Consider the following 18299-nt stretch of genomic DNA (forward strand, 5'->3'; position numbering starts at 1 on the left):
GGTATGAATAATTTCGGGATTGACTGTATATAAATTTAATTTTTGATGTATTTCTGAACACATTTATAAATGGAGTTACATCACTGACCCAAATCCTGGTATTCGGCAGGCAATTCATTAGCTGAAATGTGCTTTTGCCATCTCACAGTTAGGAAACTTAACAACATCTCCAATAGCACGTCTCCTCAGCTCTTAACCATCTCTTATGCGTGCACAAGGAGTGTCAGTCTGCACGCTCGCTGACACGCATTTTCATATTGTTTGTATTAGCAGGATGATGCAAAATTGAACTTCTAATTAAATCCCCAGAATCAGCACTTGAATGCAAACAGTGTGTGGTTATTTGGTCCTCTCATGCAAGGCATAATCTTTGTGAAATTGATTTAATAGTTGTTTAGTGAGACGCCTGCAAATAATGAATGATCCTTGCAGACAGAGAGAGCTTTGTTGAAATTAATTTACTTTGTGTGGAACATGACGTTCCCGTACAAATATCAGCCTTATTTAGACACTTTCCTGCTGCTCTTAAATATCAGGAAAACTTTCTAAGAAATGCTACAAGGACAAATGCGGCCTACTGCCATATGGTTCAGAGAATGAAACTATTCATACAGCATCTGTAATTGAAATTAATCGTATCATTTGCATAAGGAATCACATTATTAATTGCTTGTTTATTAGCACTCTGGCACACTATGTCTATTTACTGTACTTACGTTACTTAATGAATGATGAATTGAGCTTATTTGTGATCCAAATTAGTGTCCAAAACAATTAGATATGAAGCATGGGGATTTTTGATTATGTATTTCTTGTACCGTATATCTCATTTGAAACTTTTCCAGTTTAAAAAAAAAACAAAAACATATATTTAAAAAAATGTTGCAGCAGATAGTTTAATTTGCATGTGTGCGTGTAATCACAGAGCAATTGCTTATTTATAATCATATTCAAATGTATCTGACCTTGAGTGTCTGCTCTAACGAACTCCTCTTTGTGGCTTCACACCTTTAATTAGCTAATTATTTCAGACGCACTTCTCTGCCTGCGCTAGACTTCTGTCTGCGTCAGAATTCTGTTCCCGTACCTGTTCGGCCAGAGGTCATTATGCTCTATATTTGTAAATTTCTCATTTTTGCCATTATTGTTCCCCGAGTTGTGACAAATTCTATGATCACAATAGCATGCTAGCATACTACTCTACTCTCAGTAGGAATACTGTGCTTAGTATGCTAATTTTGCGTATGAAATACTGGGATGTCCTAACTACATTAGCTAAAATGAGTACATGGAATATTGCATCTAATCACTTTCTCACCAATGGATCCTCTGCAGTGAATGGGTGCCGTCAGAATGAGAGTCCGAACAGCTGATAAAAACATCACAATAATCCATTACTAATCCACACAACTCCATTTTATCAATTAACATCCTGTGAGGTGGAAAGCTGTATGTTCTTGAATGCAAGAAACAAATCTATCAAAACTTTAAACCACTGCTTCCGGCTAATAAGAGTTTAATTTTATGTAGTACGTAAGCTGAACGTGTTACATTTGTAATTGATTTCTGTAATTGCATTTAAAAATGACAATTTTGACCCATCCCTTACACCTTAACCCACCCTTAAACCTACCCATACCATCAAACCAGTCCCTAACCTTACCAATATCCCACCTCAATAGCAGCAAAAGTGTTTTGTTGTGAGTACATGGTAGTAAGTATACTAAACTCAATGTACTAGTTATAGTAAATTTGTAAGTGTACTGTTTCACTACTTCTTGGGACAAATTTGGCCCACTTTTTAGTTTATAAAAGTATACTTTTAAGTATAAAGTGTAACAACAGTACAGACAACTAAGTTTTTGTTTGGTATTGCAACTATACTGTGAACTATACTATGTAGCAAATGTATAGGCTATACTAATTATCATTCTAGCCATCCTTTTAGTTCATGAAAGTACACTCAGATTTTTACAAGTATGCTTGAAAGTTACTTCTAAGTTTTAAGCTAAGGTCAAAGGTGTACACCCCCTTGATTCTTAATACTGTTGTTACCTGAATGATACACAGCTGTTTTTTTTTTTTTTTTTTAGTGATAAGTTGTTTACGAATCCCTTGTTTGTTCTGAACAGTTAAACTCCCTGCTGTTCTTCCGAAAAATCCTTCAGGTTGGTTTTCCAGCATTTTTGTGTATTTAAACCCTTTCCAACAGTAACTATGAGATCAACAGTGATTTTAAGATATATCTTTTCACACTGAGGACAACTGAGGAACTCCTATGCAACTATTAAAGAAGGTTCAAATACTCACTGATGCTCCAGAAGGAAAAACCATGCATTAAGAGCTGGGGTGAAAACTTTTTGAATTTGAAGATCAGGGTAACTTATTTTGTCTTCTGGGAAACATGTAACTACCTACTGTAGACTCAGTACTAAATGAAAAGAATATGAAAAAAAAAAAAAAAAAATACCCATCTCCATTCTGTTTAAAAGTTTTCACCCCCCTCTTAATGCATGGTATTTCCTTCTGGAACATCAGTGAGCGTTTGAACCTTCTTTAATAGTTGCATAGGAGTCTCTCAGGTGTCCTCAGTGTGAAAAGATAGATCTCAAAATCATACAGTCATTGTTGGAAGGGTTTATATACACAGAAATGCTGGAAAACTACAGAACGTGTGGGACCTGAAGGAGTTTTCTGAAGAAAAGCAGGCAGTTTAACTGTTCAGGACAAACAAGGGACTCATAAACTTACGTCTGGAGTTGGAGATAAATCATAAATAGTGGGTACAGATCCATCCTTGAGTTTCATCTTTTTAGCAAATCCTGCCTTGAATTGTCCCTTGTTTAGAAAGACTTGCAGTAAAATGATTTGTGCAGACATAAAAAAATTTAGGTGTATTCGTTGGCGCGTTTTGTGGCTATACTATGTTTATAGATTGATCTCATTGGTTCCATTGGAAATAATTCTTAAGTGACTCAAGATTTGAACCTTCATTGTGTTTTGTTATCTCTCTCTGTCTCTCTCACTCTGAAATGTGCTTTCTTCATGAAGAAATTGCATGCCCATCACTTGTTGTTCTGAAATAATGAGCTCAACTGTTTAAATGTGCTAATTTAGAAGGATATACGAAAATAAATGCTCATCAGACAATTTTCACACATATTTGCCATGTTCTTCTAACAGTCTTTGGTCTTAGAAACTCTTGCTTTGACACAGTATTTCACGGCGGAAACTGTGCCTGCGAGGAAGACTAAGGCAGTGTGATTCCTTACCTACATCCTGAGATGGGATCCATCCTCAAATCACCAACCCACATTTTATTTAAGGATGTAATATGAGAGAACCTCATAAACGGAGCCTCTGAGGGGTCCAATGGGAAATGAGCATAATATGGGTTGGTTTTAAGTCAGAAGAAGAGCGCAATGATGAAAGAGGATGAAACTGAGAACTAACTCGGCGTGTGGTTGCTGCACTAGTGTTCGTGAAGTAGGCTACACCTGGGACATGCACTGCTAAATCATTTTTAATCACTATTTTTGTCCCGTTTTCCTGTAAAAAATAAAAAAAAAATAAAAAAATCTCAAAACATTCTTGCAACAAGATATATTTGCATGGGAGGCAAAACTGCAAAATATATTACAACATGGTTTGAGCATTAACTCTTAGGATATGTTTAAAACAAGAATGGCCAATTTTCTTCCTGAGAAAATTTCAATATGCACTCCATAATTTTTTTTTTTTTTCCATAGTGAAAAATTGTTTTACCCAAGCTGGACACCACATGGGGCGGCCATGTTGGATCACATGACCAGCGGAATATAACTGACTTTATCCCACTAACCTCAAATTACATAGGCAGACGGAATCAATAGAATCAGTTAATTATGTCTGACTGTGCATACAATGTTTCTGCAACAGTTGAGATCCAGAAGTAAAAACAAAATTTTTAATAGTAACAGATAACCCTGTTGTGAGCTCTGAGGTTATTAATCACTGGCTTGTGCTTTTGTTGAAGCCATCTGTTCACATTAATTCAACTTATTAGTTACATAATCATGTTTAATAGTGTCATTTGTGGTGAGAAACTGCATCACCCACAATTCTGTACTGAAAATTTCACCAGCTAGAATCATAGTGAGCTAAATTTGGCAAAGAGCTCTTTAACTTTGTCCATTTCCATGGCACTAAACGAATAACATAAATAAGTTGTCTCTCTATGCTCTCAAAATATGTTAATGTTGATGTGTGTGTGCATATATAAAAATGCTACTGGTTACAGATTATGTGATGAAAACTGTAGTTAAGTAAGTAATCTAGGTTACTCATTTTATGCAATCTGAGTACTTTTTAGATTACTTTTATTTAACTCTTATACTCAGTTTCTTGATATCAACATCATGAAATGCATTACATTACATTACATTACTTTTTTTTTTTTTTTTTTGACCGGAAATGACACAGGCTTCTCCCAAAAGATAATAAGACGATGTACAAAAGGCATCATTGTGAAAAAAATATATATATTTCTCAGCTTTTATTTAGATTTGAACAAAAAGTGGCATGTCTAAAATTATTCATACCCTTTGCAAACTGTCACAGTCTATGGGGAAATCCAAAGTTCTATACCATTCCAAATAGTCCAAGCTGTTCTAAAGCATCCTAATTACCCTGATTCATTGGGAACAGCTGTTTTAATCAAAAGATCCCAAAAGATAATAAGACGATGTACAAGAGGCATCATTGTGAAAAAAAAAATATATATATTACTCATCTTTTTCGTTTTGCAGTGGCCCAGCCAGAGTCCTGACTTAAATCCAATTGAGAATCTGTGGAGGGAGCTAAAAATCAGGGTGGTGGCAAGGAGACCCTCCAACCTGAAAGAGTTGGAGCTCATCGCTAAAGATGAATTGGCAAAAATATGAGTGGAGACATGCAAAAAGCTGGTCAGCAACTATAGGAAGCGTTTGATTGCTGTAATAGCCAATAAAGGCTTTTTTATTGAGTATTGTGAAGGATATGAACAATTTTAGACAAGCCACTTTTTGTTCAAATATAAATAAAAGCTGAGAAATATTTTTTTCCACAATGATGCCTCTTTTGGGAGAAGCCTGTATCATATCCGGTCAAAAAAAAAAAAAAGGAAAAAAAAAAAAAAACTTGCTGGTTGAATAAAAGTCAAACACTGCCTCAATTGAAAGTTTGTAATGTTGTGTTTAACGTCGTTTGATTGCTCAACCCGTTCTCATGGAAATTCGTACATATTTTACGAGGTGGCTAATTTGTACGAATTCGTACCACCTCACTCATACGAAATGTAATGATTTTTGCTAAATCGTATTCATTTTACAAGTTCCCCATTACATATGAATTGTCTTAACAAATTGTACAAAATTGCACATGTGAGGTCATACGAATGTGTACTAATTAGCCACCTCGTAAAATACTTACAAATTGGTGATGAGATAGCATTGGATTACTTCGTGGTTTATAACTCTGTAACAAAAGCTTTATCCTTGTGGTTAAAAAAAAAATGAAAAAAAATAAAAAATACTTCTGAAACCAACAGTATCAAAAAAGCAGACAGCACTAATGCACTCAGTGGCATTAAAACCATTAGGTGTCAGAATACATCTAGGTCAAAAATACTTGATTCTCATTGGTCAGGACTTTAATCCTTAAATGCATGAATGTTTCGCCAATCACTATTTCATATTCGGGTCTTTAGCGACACGGACCTATATATCCAGTACAGATGGATTGCTCACTGCTGCAATAGTAAACAACTCTCTTATTATTTTAAGAACAATTACGGAATAATTAAATAAAGCATATTTCGTTACCTTTTGAAACTTAGAATAGTTCAATTTGAGGAGATTATCGTACCATCGCTGTCATCGTTAGAGTGCACTTCCACAGTACATTCAGCATCTGGCTCAAATTCGCAGTCTCGATATTCACAAAAAACCGTCATTTTCAATGACTTCAAAATATTAATAGTTTGTTCGCTGGCAGCTTACTCACTATGTCCACCATCAAGTGACATTTATATTTTATGACATACAGTAATTGCTCTGCAGTATAGCCATTCAAACCAGTTAAATTTTTGCTGATGATATTCTTTTGTTTTATGCCTGTGGTAATTATGAGTGAAACATCACGTCAATATTGTTTATTAAACAGTCCCACCTCGAGGAATAAAAGTGAATTGTATGTATTGAGTCATCAGATATTGTAATACTTTGCACAGAGAAAAATATACTCACACTAATACATACCTCGGGTCTCTAGCGACCCTATACACTTTTTATAAAAACATAATCAGAAAACATACATTCTTTTACATTTTAGAATTTTTTCATTATATTGTTTATAATGAATAGATTGAGGAATACTAAGAAAGTTGAGGTCTAAGGATAGTGAATGATGTCCCCGGTCACTAAAGACCTGAGGTATGCATTTAAGGGTTAAGATGCATTTTCTAATAGTGCCACAATAATTCTAAAGAGATTGAGACCATTAGGGGAGCGTTTACACAACACCATTTTAAACTAAAAACGGAAATGTTTTATGTGTTTTATTGCACGACAACAGCATTTTGGTGGCCTGTAAATATGAACCCTTGAAAATGCACATTTTCGGAAAAGGTTATGTCAAGTGCTTGCTTATTTGAAGTATTGGAGCAGACGTGTAGGTTTTCTTACAAACTGACATCGCCATCTACTGGCTTGGCATGTATAAATCAGGGTTTTTAATAGTTTTTGTGGATCTGTGAGAGCGGAGATCGTTTTGACAATGTTGTCGCCAGTATGCGAAACCTTTCAAAAACTTTTCCGCTTTTAGTACATCATTGTCGTGTCAACGTCCCCTTGTGCATTCTTGACTTTGTCTCTTGATTTGCAAGTGACTCTAAAAGGCTGTTCTATTGTTTCAAAACTAGACCAATGGCAAGTCTGACAAGTGCCATCCATCACTACAGTGATTTGTGATACTGTGTGTTCAGATACTAGCAGTGGGATCATAATTTCACTCTATGGAAAGTGATATGACCAAATGACAGTCTGAAGGCTGATTTGACTGGATGTATCATTTAATTTGAAATGACGTTTGAAGTTAGTCACAGCTGAACGCCTCACTTTGGTCTCGCGCTAATATTAATAATTACTCCGACACTTCTATGTCCTGAGGATATCGCATTTCATTACATCACTGATAGAACGCTGCCAAAAATGTGCTTAACCGCCAATTCCAAACAGAAGTCGTCTACTGCCAGAGATAATGGAGACATTTTCTCAATAGACTGAGCAGGAAAGCTACGTATGATCCCAAAGTCCATCTCTCCCACGTTATCAGTTGCACGCGTAGGCTGCCTACTATCCTATTACTTTTAAGGTGCAGTCGCCTTGAAAAAGCTTTTAGACCCACGAATGGCTTTTTGGTGTCTGACTAGGTAATAGGTTTATGCAGAATGACTAAGATATTATAGCTAATGCTTGTAAGCCAAGCGAGAAATTACCCCACGCTGAAGGTAATGTAACATACGGGAAGTAAAGCCGCACCGTGACTATTAGCAACTCCGCCACTATTTAGGTAGGTTTGGCACGGCCCTGCGAGAATCACCCCTGATATAATGTGCCGTTTGTGCTTGTGAAGGTTTAGAGGCTTTTAGGTCAATGTAGGCAGGGTGAATAGCGCTAATGGAGGAGTAATTCACCTTGCTGGAAAGGACATAGGTAAAGAAAAGTACTTAAAAGTAAAACTATTACAAATCTTATTATTTTATTGAAGTGAAGCTGAAATGAATGTAGTGTTAAAAAAAATATTAGATGGAAAGTTCCCACTTTATATTAGGTGGCATTAACTACTTTGTACTTACATTAAAAACTAAGTACAAAGGAAAGGAAAGGAAAGGAAAGGAAAGGAAAGGAAAGGAAAGGAAAGGAAAGGAAAGGAAAGGAAAGGAAAGGAAAGGAAAGGAAAGGAAAGGAAAGGAAAGGAAAGGAGGTGAAGTGAGGCCAAGTATGGTGACCCATACTAGGAATTTGTGCTCTGCATTTAACCCATCCAAGTGCACACACACCGTGAACACACACGTAAAATATCTCTGCGGCGCCCGGGGAGCAGTTGGGGGTACGGTGCCTTGCTCAAGGGACTCACCTCAGTCATGGTATTGAGGGTGAAAAGAGTGATGGTTATTCACTCCCCCCACCCACAATCCCTGCTGGACCTGAGACTCGAATCTGCAACCTTTGGGTTACAAGTCTGACTCTCTAACCATTAGGCCACGGCTAGTAAGAAGTACCGCAAGTGTAGTGATACAATTACAAACTTTGAAACCGCTGTTGGCCCTACTGAAAAAAAAAAAAACAGCTAAGTTTTAGCTGGTCATAGCTGGTTTTAGAGGGGTTTTGGCCACTTTTTCATCCTGGCCAGGCTGGCTGGTCTTAGCTAGTCAGGCTGGGAGACCAGCTACTTCCTCTTAAACGTGTTTTTTTTTTAGCTGTTTTTTGTTTGTTTGTTTGTTTGTTTGTTTGTTTGTTTGTTTTTCAGCAAGGGGGAGTTCTGATATCACTCTAATATTGCACTCCTATCAGCCAATCAGATTTGAGGACCAAAAAGAAGTGTTGTATAAATACTGATAACATTGTAAATGATACTAAAATAATTTGTTTGTTTATTGACAGCATGGTTAAGTTTCTTTCTAATGTGAACAGTATGAATTGCAGTAGATATACAGTATATTAAAAATAAGTAATTTTGTTTATCTACATTGTATACTAAAACGTTTAAACTAAAATTTTAGAGAGTAGTTGTTCTAATACTGATTTATCATGTGCATAAAATGTTAATGGTATATTTTTAAAGGCATTTTGGCATGTTTGTGTATTATATTCATTAAAAACTTTCACCGACTATTTTCATTCATCTTGAGTAATAAGGTAGAGAGGATTTTTGCACCCAGGGTTGCCAGTTGGTGGAAAACACTGCGTGTTGCAGCCATGAAAGCCAGCAAATGAACTCAGGGAGAGAACCTAAAAAGCCTTAGCATTCACTTAAAAATCTCTATTTAAATACGGATAAACTTGCCAATCTGGCAACCCATGTGAAGTCTGAATAGAAGAGGCCTGTTTTAAAATAGATGTTATCTTAATTAACAAACTGCATATTTGAGCTGTAAACAAGTACATGTTCACCTGAAAACCTCTTGAAACTATATTCCATGACACAAAAACTGTAATATTTATAATCCCTTAATCTGGCAACCCGTGTCAAGTCTGAATAGAAGAGGCCTGGAGAAACAACTCTCTCCAATATTTTGAAATAGTTCAGTCATTAGCTGTTGATATTACATACTGCACCTTTTCAAAACAGAAAAAGAAGAAGACTGGCAAAGACCAAAGCATGAAGTGGCCACAGAATGGCCACTGACGATCCGGAGCTCTCATGTCCGAAAACATTGACACAAATTTTCAAATAGATGTTCTCTTAATTAACAAACTGCATATTTGGACTATGAACAAGTACATTTCCACATGAAAACCTCTTGAAACTATATTCCATGACACAAAAACAGTAAAATTTATAATCCTTTAATCTGGCAACCCGTGTCGAACCTGAATAGAAGAGGCCTGGAGAAACAACTCTCTCCAATATTTTGAAATAGTTCAGTCATTAGCTGTTGATATTACATACTGCACCTTTTCAAAACAGAAAAAGAAGAAGACTGGCAAAGACCAAAGCATGAAGTGGCCACAGAATGGCCACTGACGATCCGGAGCTCTCATGTCCGAAAACATTGACACAAATTTTCAAATAGATGTTCTCTTAATTAACAAACTGCATATTTGGACTATATGAACAAGTACATTTCCACATGAAAACCTCTTGAAACTATATTCCATGACACAAAAACAGTAAAATTTATAATCCTTTAATCTGGCAACCCGTGTCGAACCTGAATAGAAGAGGCCTGGAGAAACAACTCTCTCCAATGTTTTGAAATAGTTCAATCACTAGCTGTCGATATTACATTCTGCACCTTTAAAACAGAAAAAGAAGAAGACTGGCAAAGACCAAAGCATGAAGCGCTGACCATTTTCTGGTTAATTAAACTGTGGTATTGTTAGAGCAATATTTTACAGAGCAGAGGCGAAAGTGGCAGCAGTGGTTTATTTTTACAATATTGGCATGTCAACAAAACAGAAGATTCAGATCATGGTAAGCTCATGCTTACGCCCTCAGGGGTGTTCTGGATTCTGTCTGGAGGTCAGACTCTTCTGCCAGAGGGCCAGCACTTCACATTCATGGGCGGCTATCTCACCACAGGGCAAATACCTTCTTCAGTTTTATTTTGCCAGCTCAAGGCCTAACACTGATTCAAAACAACAGCGCTCGGCTTGACCTGTCACAGCAGGTAGTACTTTATTTCTAAATGGTTGGAGAACCGAGGAGGCAGGCGGGCTACAGTACTAATAATTACAAAGATCCAATAACCACTGTGCCGGGAAATGAGCAGTTTGGCTTTTAAACCGACCTCTTAGGTCAAATTAAACTTGCTCTATTCAGCAGTATCAGTTTGGGACGGTACGCGCCGCACGGCTCAAATACGTGTCGACACATTAGAAGTTCCCCTTTGTAACTCTCGCCTTGTTCTGGAGTCTGCCGATGTGGAAAGGTAGGGTACGGGGGAGGGCAGTGGAGTGTGGCTGCCCTGAACCCTGTCACTTTGATAGAGTGAATACATTGTGAGAGATAATGGAAACTTTCTATTCAGTGAGGAGCAGAATAAAGAAAGCCTTCCCTCTCATTCATCACCATTGATTACCGTAGGCACCGTGTTCCGCAATTGGAGAGGGAGCGATGGGCGGCACAAGGCACAGGGCTTCAGACGAACCCAGGAACAGAGTGAAACTAACAATCAGTCCGGGACCGGTGCTGTCCCATCACGGCCCTCACAGCAGGTCCCTGACTATAGATATCACATATGCATGTGTTTTATGTGTTTCAGTCTATTGCCTACTATAGTCTGCTGTCGATAGATAGATAGATTGTTCATTGTACAGAGTTTATCACTTGATAATTTCACATTTTATTTATTTATTATCTTTTTTTATATTATTTTTTTAAATCATATACATTTGTTATAATAAAATTCAATTTGTTTTATTTATTTAAATTAATTTTTTTAAATAATATTATTTGTTTTAGCATTTTTTTTATATTAGGTTATATTATTAGTATTTTTATTTTAGATTCAATGTAATAATTTAGGAGCTTCTATACAAGTCCATAAGTCATTTTTTAGTGTAAAATACGGTCACTGGATCATTTTTAATAATAATGTTTTTTTTTTATTAATATATAAAAAATAATAATAATTATTTAAAATAACTCAACATTTTTGTTACTTCAAATAAAATGAGTGTTAAATGAAATTAAAACAAACAAAAACAGGCAGACAGACTTACATTTATGTATGTATGTATTTATTTCAGATGGTTGCAAAAACAAATTTTTTTCATTTTCATTATATAACCTAATATATTTATTATTTGATTAAATAAATAAATTGCTTTAAATGATTATTTTTGTTAGGTTATATTATTAGTATTTTAATTTTTGATTTTATTTAATAATAATTTATCTAGTTCAGATGCACAATTACAATATTTTTTTTCTTTTTCTTTTTCTTTCTTTCTTTCTTACTTTCTTTCTTTCTTTATTTATTGGTTTGATTTATTTTTCTTTATGTATTTCAGATGATTGCAAAAATAATTTCTCATTTTCATAATATAACAATATATTTATTATTGTATATATAAAATAAAATAAAATAAAATAAAATAAATTGCTTAAAATTACTCTATTTTTGTTAAGATTATATTAGTATTTACATTTTTGATTTTATCTAATAATAATTTATTAAATAATTTCTTTCTTTCTTTCTTTATTGATTTGATTTATTTTTCTTTGTCTTTCTCATTTTAATAATATAACATAATTGTTTAAAATTACTCTAGCTATTTTTGTTAAGTTTATGTTAGTAGTATTATAATTTTTGCTTTTGTCTAATAATAATTTATTAAATCATTTCTTTCTTTCTTTCTTTCTTTCTTTCTTTCTTTCTTTCTTTCTTTCTTTCTTTCTTTCTTTCTTGATTGATTTGATTTATTTTTCTTTATGTGTTTCATATGGTTGCAAAAATAATTTCTCATTTTCATAATATAACATAATATATTTATTTTTATATATAAAATAAAATAAATTGTTTAAAATTACTCTAGCTATTTTTGTTAAGGTTATATTAGTAGTATTTTCATTTTTGATTTTATCTAATAATAATTTATTAAATAATTTCTTTCTTTATTTATTTCAGATGGTTGCAAAAATCATTTCTCATTTTCATAATATAACATAATATATCTATTATTTTATATTTAAAAAAAAAAAAATAAATAAATAAAAATAAATTGCTTAACATTACCCTGGCTATTTTTGTTAAAGTTATATTAGTAGTATTTTCATTTTTGATTTTATCTAATAATAATTTATTAAATAATTTCTTTCTTTCTTTCTTTCTTTCTTTCTTTCTTTCTTTCTTTCTTTCTTTCTTTCTTGATTGATTTGATTTATTTTTCTTTATGTGTTTCATATGGTTGCAAAAATAATTTCTCATTTTCATAATATAACATAATATATTTATTTTTATATATAAAATAAAATAAATTGTTTAAAATTACTCTAGCTATTTTTGTTAAGGTTATATTAGTAGTATTTTCATTTTTGATTTTATCTAATAATAATTTATTAAATAATGTCTTTCTTTCTTTCTTGATTTGATTTCTTTTTCTTGATGTATTTCAGATGGTTGCAAAAATCATTTCTCATTTTCATAATATAACATAATACATTTATTATTTTATATATAAAATAAAATAAAATAAAATAAAATAAATTGCTTAAAATTACTCTAGCTATTTTTGTTAAGGTTATATTAGTAGTATTTTCATTTTTGATTTTATCTAATAATAATTTATTAAATAATTTCTTTCTTTCTTTATTGATTTGATTTCTTTCTCTTTATGTATTTCAGATGGTTGCAAAAATCATAAATTGCTTAAAATTACTTCAGCTATTTTTGTTAGGTTATATTAATAGTATTTTCATTTTTGATTTCTTATAATAATTTATTAAATATTTTCTTTTTTCGTCAGTTAAAATGGGCTCATTGGATATATATATATATATTTTTTTTTTTTTTTTTTGTATTTCCAACAAAGACAGCATTCGATTAAATAATACATAATGATGAGTAATGAAGAGTAAAAGATGCACATTATGTGTGACTGACGCTTTAAAGTACTACCAAAGATAAGGACAGGAAATGTAGTTTGGCCACACACGCATCTCCCCTCATAAACCAGTTAAATGGGTAATAATTTCAATTTTTTTACATTTTGACAGCAAGTTCACACTTTGACTTGTCCACCGGAAAAGTGCTCCCTGTGGTCAGTCTAGATTGAATTAGGGGTGAGACAGGTGAGCAGATGACTCGAGCGTAACACACCAGCTCAAGAGGACCGGTGCTACTTCAGCCTCTGCCCTTCACGGGCCCGTGTCAGCAGGGAACTTGTGTCTTTATGGATTGTTTTTATGGAGGATGTGAATATGATGTGAAGGTCACAGGGTTTTAATAAAGCACTCGGGGCTCTGTAACACGTCCTGTCTCTTGGAGGGGACGTAATGAAATCCAGCGTGTGGCTGTGGTCTCTGGACTATTAATGATGTCACTCAGGGGCACACAGACGGTTATGAATCTTGCGAAGGTTCCGCTGCTTTCAAGGCTTTTGCAAATACGCATATCTGGATAATACTCTCTATACATATAGATGTGTGTGGGTGTGTGAATATATTAGTGCTGTCAAAATTAGTGTCTTAACGGAGGCAATTCATTTTTCCAGTTTAATCGCATTAAAAATATTTAACACAGGCTAGGGCTGGCCACCCCACTCACAACGGCTGTTTCTGTCTCTTTATTTTTCTTGAAGTGAAGTGCATTTATTTAGTCGGACAATGTCTTTACAACCACATCTAATGGGAAACTTTTTAGATGCGCAGTCTAACTTCAATTCAGCGCCAGACGCTGGTTAAAGAAGTGTGGGAGAGGTACAGGTGACTAAGACTTTCAGTAGAACAACCTGACTGCCTGTCCTGTCAGCTGTTATACTGTGCATGTACTTCAATTTCACACACAAATGTGTCGGCACTAGAAGTTGATTTTTGATAAATTGCTCTAAATTATACTGTAATGTTGAATGGCTATAGTCAACGGTTAAATATTCAACTCCACCTCTCATTCCATCCTGATGATCTGACGATACACTCTTAAAAATAAAGGTGCTTCACGATGCCATAGAAGAATGTTTTTTGCCTATATGGTTCCGTAAAGAACCTTTAACATCTAAAGAACCTTTCTGTTTCACAAAAGGTTCTTTGTGGTGAAAGAAGGTTCTTTAGATTCTAAAAAGGTAAGGAAGAGAGTGTTCTTTAAAGAACCTTTGACTACCCTGCTGAAAAAAACAGCATATGCTGGTTAGGTAGGTTTTGGTGCTGGGATACTGGTTTTAGCTGGTTTATGCTGGTCCTTTGCTGGTTTATGCTGGTCCTTTGCTGATTTATGCTGGTTCTTAGCTGGTTAATGCTGGTCCTTTGCTGATTTATGCTGGTTCTTAGCTGGTTAATGCTGGTCCTTTGCTGATTTATGCTGGTTCTTAGATGGTTTATGCTGGTCCTTTGCTGATTTATGCTGGTTCTTAGCTGGTTAATGCTGGTCCTTTGCTGGTTTATGCTGGTCATGTTGCTGGTCAAGGACCAGCATAAACCAGCAAAGGACCAGCATAAACCAGCAAATGGCCAGCATAAACCAGCAAAGGACCAGCATAAACCAGCAAAGGACCAGCATAAACCAGCAAAGGACCAGCATGAACCAGCTAAAACCAGCATCCCAGCACCAAAACCTACCTAACCAGCATATGCTGTTTTTTTTTTTTTTCCCGCAGGGTAATTGATTCTTTGTGGAACCAAAAATGGTTCTTCTATGGCATCGCTTGAAGAATCTTTTAAAGCCTTTATTTTTGTGAGTGTAGCTGCTCGGATGTCAGCTTGTCAACAGACATTTCTTGCTGGATGAAGGACCATCATCTTCAACTCAACCTTGCCAAGACAGAACTGATTGTGGTTCCATCAAACCCATCGTTTCATCACAATTTCACCATCCAGTTAGACACATCAACCATAACTGCTTCAAAAACTGCCAGAAACCCCAGTTGTAATTGATGTTCAGCTGGCTTTCTCAGACCACATTGCTAAAACTGCCCGGTCCTGCAGATTTGCTGTTTTCAACATCAGGAAGATCAGGCCCTTTCTTTTTGAAACATGCTTCACAACTCATTGTTCAAGTTCTTGTTCTCTCCAGGCTGGACAATAGCAATGCTCTTTAGGCAGGTCTTCCTGCCAGTACTATCACACCTTTACAATTCATCCAGAATGCGGCTGCAAGATTAATTTTTAATGAGCTGAAAAGAACGCACGCCACACCTCTCTTTATCAGTTTGCACTGGCTACCAATAGCTGCTCGCATAAAATTCAAGGCATTAATGTTTGCCTACAAAACCACCACTGGCTCTGCACCCCTTTACCTAAATTGATTACTTCAGACTTATGTGCCCTCTAGAAACTTGCGTTCTGCAAGTGAATGGCGTATTATTGTGCCATTCCAAAGGGGCACAAAATTACTTTTACAGACTTTCACATTAAATGTATCCTTCTGGTGGAATAACCTGCCCGACTCAATCTGAACAGTTGAGCCCTTAGTCATCTTCAAGAATCGGCTAAAAACACATTTCTTCCATCTTTAAAATGTTGTAGATTTAAGTAAGAGAATATATCTGAAGACAAAGGTCTTCTTAATGATTTTCAGTTTTGTTTAAGATCATTAAAGCAGCAGTTTTTAAACAACGAAAGAATGTGTAAAAGTATGGTATTTACGGTAAAAAGCACTCCTGCTGTTGGGACGAAAAGCCACAATAATTAACACGATAATTAATAGAAGGGTGACTTTTCTATTTGTTGACATAACATTTGAACAAAAAGTGGCATGTTCAAAATTATTCATACCCTTTGCAAACTGTCACAGTCTATGGAAAAATCCAAAGTTCTATACCATTCCAAATAGTCCAAGCTGTTCTAAAGCATCCTAATGCCTAATGCATCCCAGTGGCCCAGCCAGAGTCCTGATTTAAATCCAATTGAGAATCTGTGGAGGGAGCTAAAGATCAGGGTGATGGCAAGGAGACCCTACAACTTAAAGGAGTTAGAGCTCATCGCTAAAGATGAATGGGCAAAAATACCAATGGAGACATGCAAAAAGCTGGTCGGCAATTATAGGAAACGTTTGATTGCTGTAATAGCCAAAAAAAAAAAAAGGCTTTGCTATTGATTATTGAGAAGGGTATGAATAATAATAATTTGGACATGCCACTTTTTGTTCAAATGTAAATAAAAGATGAGTACATCATCTTATTATCTTTTGGGAGAGGCCTGTGTCATTTCCGGTCAAAAGTAACTTTAAGTCAGAATTTGCCAGGGAATGAATAATTTCAGGCATGACTATATACACATGCATCCACACACACATTATTACACTTTTATTTATATAATTTATTATATTTATACATTATATCCTGTGTGTGCATAGAAAGAGAGGAAGTGGGAGAGAGAGAGTTTTAAAAAATCTACTTAAAATATGTACCTTTTTAAAAAAAAATTTTATTATGTTACATTACACAGTTCCTTTTGAATGGTCATCAATTGAGACATTGACATTTTTGTTCCCCCTTTTAATAGCGTATTTAGCAGCAGGGACTAATTTGCAAAACTAACGGGCAAACCTTGACCCCTGGTCTCCATAGACCCAGCATGAGACTCGTGGCTGTGAAATGAAGGTCTTTACATTCCCTGCACCTCAATAATGCAGAAGAAATGTGTTTAATTATTACATTGTGTGTAGAATTGAGCCCTTTTGAGGTCTTTTTTCTTGAAGCCAGCATGGAATATAATGAGTTCTTGCCCCTCACGCCATTTATTGCAACAAATTATTTAATATTCACAGAACTGCATTATAATCTAAAGGCCGCAGAGACCATGAAAAGTGTCTAATATGGCCCGAGCTGTTAGTGAATAAGTTTTCTGCCCTTTCTGTTCGTGGCCCTTCCTTAATTTCTTCCTTCATTTCACTTCCGTCATTTCGTCTCTTCTTCATACTTTGAAACACACGGACGAATTATTGAATAGATTCTGAGGTGAAGCCACAGTTCACATTATATTTCAATGAAGGTCGCTGCTGAGAACAGGAACAAATTGCTCTCCATGGAAACCTGTGGTCCAATTAGATCCGCTCTCTGCTAGTGCAGCTTAGCAACTCTAGATAATATGTAGGCTACATCCTTTCAGCTTTACACATTAGCTCCGACAGTCATCTAGGGGTTAGCGGACACAAGGCCTGGCCTAATGTCAGCGAAGCGTTAGCCCGATATTACAGAAAACGTGCGTCTGTGTGAGTCTCATGAATTGTGTTTCAAATTCTGTTCTGTTCCAAAGCCTAGTCAGCTGCCTACCTAGACAATGAGATTATATCATATGTATTTTCTGAATAGATTTTATAGATCTATCTATCTGAAAAACTGGAAGCTACAGTGACAACAACAAACTTTTCTCTAGTGCCACATGGTAGATTATTCAATCATGTTGTCTGCTTAAACTCCGCCCCTTCAAGCTTCACTTTTGAGAACGACGCCCACATCTCGTCATCCAATCACCAACTGATGTAACCAAGCCCCGCCCATTTTTCTTTTTAAAAAAGCTCGCGGTGTGGAAGAAAATGTCTGTCGCTACTTCCATTTCTATTTCACGACAGCTTTTCCAGACACTATAAGCAGAAGAATGTATATAATATATAAATATGTATCATAAAATATATTTTTATATTCTGATCACCAATATGCTATATGTTAAATCATTGCCACAATGTAACTTATTTATTTGTTAGACATTTAACTATGCATGCATGTATGTGTTATTTATTTATTTATTTATTTATTTAAATTAGAATATTATAAATGTGACCTTAAATTAATATGTTTTGGGAACAGTTAATTTATTCATTATTGTATTATTATTATATTATAATTTTTTTTCTTTTTTTTTTTTAGTAGAATATTCTAAATGTGACGCTAAATTTATAC

This window comes from Garra rufa, chromosome 14 (assembly GCF_049309525.1).
Source record: "Garra rufa chromosome 14, GarRuf1.0, whole genome shotgun sequence".
In the NCBI taxonomy this organism is placed as follows: domain Eukaryota; kingdom Metazoa; phylum Chordata; class Actinopteri; order Cypriniformes; family Cyprinidae; genus Garra; species Garra rufa.